Here is an 8,093-nt window from a genome sequence, read left to right as displayed (position 1 = left end):
AATTAAAAAAAATATTTTATTTATTATTTTTTATTTCGTGTTTATAAGTGTATTTCCTGCATGTATGTAAACGCACCCATACCATGCAATGCCCGTGAAGGTTAGAAGAGAGTTGTCCGATTCCCCTAGAGCTGGAGTAATGGATGGTTGTTAGCCAACATGTGGGTGCTGGGAACTGAACCCAGGTCCTCCATAAGAGCAACCAGTGCTCTTAATCATTGAGCCTTGTTTCCAGCCTCTAAATAAACTTCCTAATCATATCAAAAACAGGCGCACAATCCAGTTGTTTAAATTGGAATTTGTACAACCAGAACCTAACTACAGTTAAAGAGATGTCAAGGAGTTTCAGTCCTAGTAGAAAAGTTGTTTTTCTGTTTCCTCAGTGTGCCAAAGATGCTGCTTGGTAACAATTTTTGTGATCATCCAAAGCCAGAGCTCCATGATCTCATTTAGTGAGATACCCAGTCTAAATGCCAAATCAAACACGTGTTCTCATACTGAGGTTCCAAATTAGGAAGAGGCTAATTAGTTAAATTTAAATTGGAAAGGAAAATTTTTTGAGAGCCTATAAATCAGAAGGCCCTTAGAAACTGGACTGAGTATGGGAGTGAGGAAATGAACTCATGTGTATAAAAAATTTTATTCATTGTGCTCAAGAATGTAAAAATAAACTTTAAGTAACTAAAAAATCCTAAGATGAGGTTTAAGCAGCCCTCTTTACAAACCAAGAAGAGATGTGAATTGACTTTTGGTAGGTGAGGCAGACATGTCATACTAACAAAAATAAGCTATCCTAAAGACTAATCAGATTAATTAGCTAAAATAATCATCAGAGAATAGCCAATCTAATAATTAAAATTTCACAACTTTGCCATATATTTCTTCCATTTTTTTAGAAATCCCTAGAAAATTAAAAGTTCTACCTCAGGGCATCTGATAGTTTTTACTATTCTGTATGTCTCTAAACTTTTTTTTTTTTAATCTATGAGATCATCCAAAATATGAAGTATAGATAAAAATGGAGTGGCTAAACATTCAGACAAATCTTATCACTTATACAAATAGCACCTTTTGAACTTACATTACTATATAACTGACAAACTACATATAAGTTGTGCTTAAACTAGGCAATGCCTTATATGAAACCTAAATTTAACATAATTAAGTGCTATAAATATGCCAAACTCAACTTTTCCTAAAATTATCCCAATATGACTTCAGACTAAGTGTTCACTGTACAAGATGACCAGAAGTAAATGCTCAAGAGTACACTTCCTTGGGGCTGGAGAGTTGACTCCGTGGTTAAGAGCACTAACTGCTCTTGCAGAGGACCCAGATTCAAGTCCCAGCACCCACATGGTGACTAACAACCATGCTATTTAAAAAAAAAAAAAAAAAAAAGAGTACACACTTTCAAGGTACTGGGAAAGGACCTAGTAACATTAAGAAAATAGCTCTTATGCAAGAATATATAAACATCTGAATTCTTCTAGCATAGGAAATATTCTCATACTGATAAAGCAGAATCCACAATTCTAAATCTTTAATAGTTATATTCAGGAACAGGGAGTTATATGGTCTGAATATAGTGAATAAAATGATAAAGGACTCAAATGACTAAGACTTTCTCCAATGAAGCTCTGTTTGATGACCCAAAGTTCCAATGATCTTTCTGAACCATCTGAACTTCTATAGAACATACAGACCAAATCACATTGTGGAACAGATGACTATTGCTTAATTTTCTCTATGCTTTAAAAGTCGTTTTAATGTTACAAAAGGTGACTACATCTATAGACAAGTCTTACGACAACTGCTAATGTTCTTACCACTCTCCCTAATGCTGTAGAAAGGTAGGATCCAGTTGGACATGAAGAGCTTGAAGTATCACCTGTGGGATACAATGGCAAGCTAGAACACAGTAAAATCATAAAAGCAATATTTGAAGGACAGTAGGCTAGATATCTTAGGCAGACTAGATTAGAGCACTGCAAAACCAGAAGAAAAACAAAACAAATCATAGTAGTCACTGTGGGTCTCTCCCTCCCCTCAAGGGCTGTTGGCCACCGATCCACGAGGACAAAGGGAGCAGAAGCAACAAACGGGTTCAGGATGGCCAGTGAGCATGACAGAAAAGACTTTCCGAGGAGTCAGATTCAGTCATACAGCTCCGTTTATTCAGTGGGGGCCAGGGAAAACATAGTGTGGAGGCATCAGCCAAAGCTTCAGCTGATAGGTGTTCATAGTATGCTTTATTTATATGTGGTAGGGGGATCCTATCATCCGACTATAGGGCAATGCCTAGTTATCATATCGAAAAAACCTGGGGGCAGTTTTAGTGCAGGTAACTATGCCAAAGGTCATGTTCCAAATAAGGTCAGGCATCTGTGCTTGATGGCACTTTCAAGGTAAGTAAGGCAGAGAGCAGGAGGCCCCTGCTGAGAAAGGGAGTCCTTCCATATAGCACCGAGCCCCTTAGGGCTATCGGGACATGAAGGACTACAGCCTTAGCAGCAGGGTCCCCCAACAAGTCACTACCCAGTTATTACAAAAAAAGATGTAAGAAAAGCATAAATGGGCAGAAAACAAATGAATGGATTGAGAGAACCTAGAAATAATGACAGATAATCTGTACAGAGAGCAATTGAAAAAGAACACAGATACATGCACACCTACACATACATTCACATACACCAAGAAATAAACACCCATGTACTACTCAGACATAGTAGTACCACATACCAAAAATACTAATAATCTGTTAAATATGAGACTAGGGAAGAACGGCTGGAGAGAACTAGCTCAGTATAACAAAGACTTAAGAAGCCCCTCACCTGTGCAGAGAACTAAAAATTCATAAAACCAAGCAGTTTTCAAAGTGGTCACAATTTATTAAGTCAGGCAGACAAAGTTCATAAAAATAATAAAGTCTGACATGATGAGTATTACAATATAGGTATAAACAACACAGTATAGTCCAAAAAATGATGTGATCAGTCCCAAGTAGAAGTCATACTATTTTAAGATTGAATTATTGTTAAAATGGAACTTTTGCCAAATCACATGCATTCTTTCTTCCAAATTATTTTAATCTGCCTGTCTTAAGTCTCTTTGTGCTGACAAAGTCAAAGCACAGATATTTTTCACCTGTAATACTTCAACAAATAAAAGTTGTGGCCCAAACGAATCAAGTTAGTTACCAAAGTTTTCATAGACATCTTTCATTGCACTACCCTCTTACAACTCAAAGGACTTTGGAAACTTGCAATGACTTTGAAGATCAAGTCTTTACTCCCCAAACAATCATTTCTCTGACACCTCTCCTACCTTTCATCTGAGCTCTCCTAAACTTGATAAGATTTTAAAATTACTTTAATACCAATTGTCCTAGTTTGTTCTCCATTGCTGTGACAAAATACTCTGCCTACTACCAACTTGGGGAGGAAAGGGTTTATTCAGCTTACATCTCCCAGGTTGCAGTTCATCAGCGAGCCCAAGGTAGGAATTCAGAGCAGGAACCTGGATGCACGAGCTGGAGCACAGGCCATGGAGGAACGCTGCTTACTGGCTTGCTCCCCTGGCCCCTGCTCAGCCTGCTTTCTTATGCAACACAGGCCCACCTGCCCAGGGGTGGCACCACCCCTCATCACTCATCAAGAAGATGCCCTCAGACATGGCCACAGGCCAGTCCAATAGAGGCAATTCCCCAATTGAGGCTCCCTCAACCCAGGTGTGTCAAGTTGACACTAAAGCTACCCAGCACACCAATTTAAAAGATGCAGCCTTATTTAAAGATTATTTAAGGACCACTTGGCTTACTTACTGTGCCAGGAAACCTAAGACTCCACACTGGCTCCACCACTTCACAGTTCTCTAACACTGGACAAATCAGTTAATACTCTTATTGTTGTAATCTGAGGAAACAAAGCCAGTTTCATGGGGGATATTATGAAAATTTATGTGAAGTTTTAATAGTTAGAAGGGCAAGGATATAATTTTCTGTATAATATATTTTATAAAGTTGATTAGAGACCCACATTAGGTAACATCACTGCATCACACAGTAAGTAATCAATACAAATGGTAAGAACCTACACAGGAGAAAGGATAACCAATGGTTGTTTAATCTGCAGTCACACAATGATTTCCCAAGACTCCTTGAGACTTCTGATTTTGTATCCCTGTTCCAAGCCAACTAATCTGAAGTTTAGGTCTATATGCAAAAGCTCAGCTACCATTTTAAGCTTAATTACCATAGAATGTCAATTAACAACCCCATTTCTTAAAGTGTCTATAATTTGAGAATTTTTCAACACCTTCTTTTTTCACTATTCTCATATATATAATCTGTATGTACTTATTTGCTAGAGTCTTCTCAGCTTGTATGCACTAACTGTCCACAGCAATACTGTCCAATCAACCCTTCTACGATGATGACATACAGCGTATCCGTACCGTCCAATATGGTGGCCACCAGCCAGCTGAAGCAACTGCCACCTGTAACACAGCTAGTACATCTGAAGCATCGCCTTTCTACTTAATCTAAATTTATATGGACACACATGTCTAGTGGCTACCATTTTGGACAACTAAGGCCTACAACAAGTATGCTGGAGATAAGATTCCCTCCCACAAACACACAGGCACAACTATGATTCAGCTCAAGGCTCGTGGCAGTCCCTCTGCTTAGATTTTCTTCCCCCACCTCACTATATGCCAAACTCCTACGCATCTTCTCAAGCCAGTTCACTTGTTAACCTTCTCCATGAAGCTTTCTTTTATTTCTTTCAGACAACAGAGTAAAAAGAGCTATAGCTAAAGGATATGGTAAATTAACATTTGAAGCCAGAAATATTCTTTCAACATCAAAACTAACCAAATCTTAAACCAATCTCAAGTCTCAATTTTCACCTATAAAATAGTAATGATAAATCTTAGAATATAAATTCAAAATTCTCATGTCTATTGTAAATTTGAATATTGTTTGATGATAAAACCGTACTACCAAGCTTCAACAATAATGTAAAATTGTCACTGTTCCTATAACGTGAGTTTGCCGTTCACTCCTTTTCCAAATTCTCCAACAAAGTCTTTCAATGTACTTGTGTTACCTCTTAAAGAAAGCAATACTAATAAAATACCTTTAAATTTTAAAAATTGTAGGCTGGGTGTGGTGGCACACGCCTTTAATCCTAGCACTTGGGAGGCAGAGGCAAGTGGATCTCTGTGAGTTCAAGTCCAGCCTGGTCTACATAATGAGTTCCAGGACAGCTGGGGCTACAGGAAGACCCTGTCTTAAAAAGACCAAAATTTTAAAAAATTGTAATAAAATCCACCACACCTTTAATCCCAGCACTCGGGAGGCAGAGGCAGGCGGATCTCTGTGAGTTTGAGGCCAGCCTGTTCTCCTTAGCGAATCCAGGCCAGCTGCAGCTACAGGAAGACCCTCTCTCAAAAAGACCAAAAAAAAAAAAAAAAAATCAATTAGAAATTCTGACTACCATTACCATGTAGATAATACTGATTGTCTACTTATATGTCACTATGGCAAGGTGTGGCAGCTAATCTTACCCAGAAGATTGATGAGGCACACCTCTGGGTACATCTGTTAGTATTTCCAGAAAGGATTAACTGAGCTGGGATGGCCCAAGCTGAAAGTGGGTGGAACCATCCAATGGGCTAAGGGCCCAGACTCAACGAAAGAGGGAAAAGGAGAAAGCTAGCCCAGCACCAGCATGGCCCTTTCTTTCAGCTTCCTCTCCACCATGATGTGGTTATCCACCATGCCTTCCCTGCCATAATGGACTGAACCTTCTGAAACCATGAGTCAAAATAAAATTTTCCTCCTCTAAGTGGTTTGTGTCAGGTATTTTGCCAATGTCAACAAGAATGGTAACTAATGCAACAAGGAACACTGAATTTTTCACTGCATTTTCATAGCAACTTCATAAAAGAAATAATATTCCTTTACTTATTCACTCACAAGTACAACAGTTTTTAATCATTTATTCATTCAAAGGGGCCATATGTGTCTGGTAAGAAGCTGGTGGTAAAAGAGAGAACAAAACAAAACCTTTGCAGACCTTATATTCTAGAGGAAAAGGCAGAAAATAAGCAAGAAAACAAACACATACCTAATACAGCATAGGGAACGTTGGTATGAAGAAGAACAAAACAAGATGGTGATGTACACTGAAGAATGGTATTTTCTAGAAAAGGCTGTCTAACAAAACCTTTCTGTTAAGGTAATGGTTGAGCAGAGCTAAATCTAGCAGGAAGATGAATCACGTGGTTGTGTGGAGGAGGAGTGCCCCAGGAAAGGGACAGTAGGACTAGGAGCTGATACACAGAAGATCCTGTAGTAGCTGTGAGACATACATGAATGAACCAAAAAAGATGCAGGGCCTTGAGGACCACATATTATCATGATTAGATGAAAACTATAATGTCTTAGAAATTAAAAATTCATCTGGGCATGGTGGCACATGCCTGTAATTCCAGCAGGTGGAAGGCTGAAGCAGGAGGAGTAGGAATGTAAGGCCAGCCTCAGCTATGTGTAGATTCCGTCTCAAATATCAAAAAGGCAATAGATTCACTGAAGAAAATATAAAGAAAGAGTAATATGAGAAAGTGCTGTTATTTCTGCTTTACAGGTGAAAATATTGAAAAATTAAAATGTCAAACTAATGAATTATAAAATATGTGTAAACCATTGGCACACCGTCATTGTTTATTAATATGTCATTCTCCCCTTTATACTATAAAGTCTCCATTGAGAACCACAGGACAGCAAGGATTGCAGGCAGTTAGCCCTGCATATCAGAAAGAGAAAACAAGATTGGTGTAAAGTATCCACTCTGGATAAAACAGGAGAATTCCATCAAAGTTAAAGAGACCATGATTCTAAAACTAGGTGACAGCACCATGTATTGGGGGAAATGCCATTGTTAAAACTTACAATAGTAAATAAAATGTATAACTTTTTAAAAAGTAAGGTTTTCAAAGGGAATCAGAATGAGAGAAAATTATTAAGTGATCCAGTGCTTACCCCATCTAGATGGGCTTGAAAAAAGGTAAGATGGGAGGCTATAATCAACAGAAGTAAAACAAAGTTACCGTTGCACAGGTGTCAACTGACAGGCAGTATTGGCACTACCTACTCCTTAGGACTTCGAGTCCTACGATTTGTTTCAGAACTGCTTCTCTTAGCAAGCTACTTTACGACTATCAATACTTTAGCAAATAAAATGCCAGGACTATATGGGAAAAATTCTCACCATGCCATAATAATCTGTTTAATCTGTATGAAACATCTCTCCATAATTGTTTTTCCTAATTAGAAAGCAATAAACATTCATCCTCAAAAATCTAAAAAAAATACAGAACTAGCTAAAGAACATATCAACTTTATCCTCTCCTCAGAAGATAATTCCTGTCAATGTGATAGGGTGCTTCTTCCTATTCATTTCTGTATGTATGTTTAATGGTTTGTGCATGGATGACTTGTTTTTTTATATATAAATTGTTAGCATACTTATTTTTTATAGGCTGGCATTGAAATCATGATAGTCCAGCCCCAGCCTCCCAGGTACTGGGTGTACACCCCTACATCTGACTTGTTAATATACTTTTACAAAGCCTTATATTTTTGCAATTTTTCAATTAACGATAAAGATCTGAATTCTAATAAAGGCAAAATATTCTACTATGAAGTATTAGTCATCCTCTACGGTTGATTTCAGATTTATAGAAAAGATAAGGATGGCCATTGCTCCACTTAATCTACGAATACATGCAAGATAATGACTACTTCAAGAGGGGCTCAGTGGTGGAGCACTTGCCTAGCATGCACATGGCCCTGGGTTTGCTCCCCAAACTAAAAAATTTCCAAGCAGTAAAAGTACTGCTTCAAATTATCTATCAGACTTTATAGGGCTTGTCAATTGTCCCTTACACAGGTAAGGTTCACATACATTTTTGCCATTAAAGTTTTCTGAGAATATCATACCACATTCATCCATAAAAGGTATCAAATTCTTTAAAAATAAGGCATAAAAAATAACATCTTGTCATGCTAATTGTATTTGCTTCAT

General features: G+C 37.9%; 1 protein-coding gene across 7 annotated transcripts in view; it reads right to left on the bottom strand.

The window, feature by feature from the left end:
* Window positions 1–8,093, bottom strand: part of Rad51b (RAD51 paralog B) — a 617,902-nt gene that overhangs the window by 451,782 nt on the left and 158,027 nt on the right. The window lies entirely within an intron of this gene.

This window comes from Nannospalax galili, unplaced genomic scaffold (genome assembly GCF_000622305.1).
Source record: "Nannospalax galili isolate Female #2095 unplaced genomic scaffold, S.galili_v1.0 scaffold285, whole genome shotgun sequence".
Classification (NCBI taxonomy): Eukaryota; Metazoa; Chordata; class Mammalia; order Rodentia; family Spalacidae; genus Nannospalax; species Nannospalax galili.
Note: the sequence above shows the minus strand (reverse complement) of the source record. Positions and strands in the feature narration are given on the sequence as shown.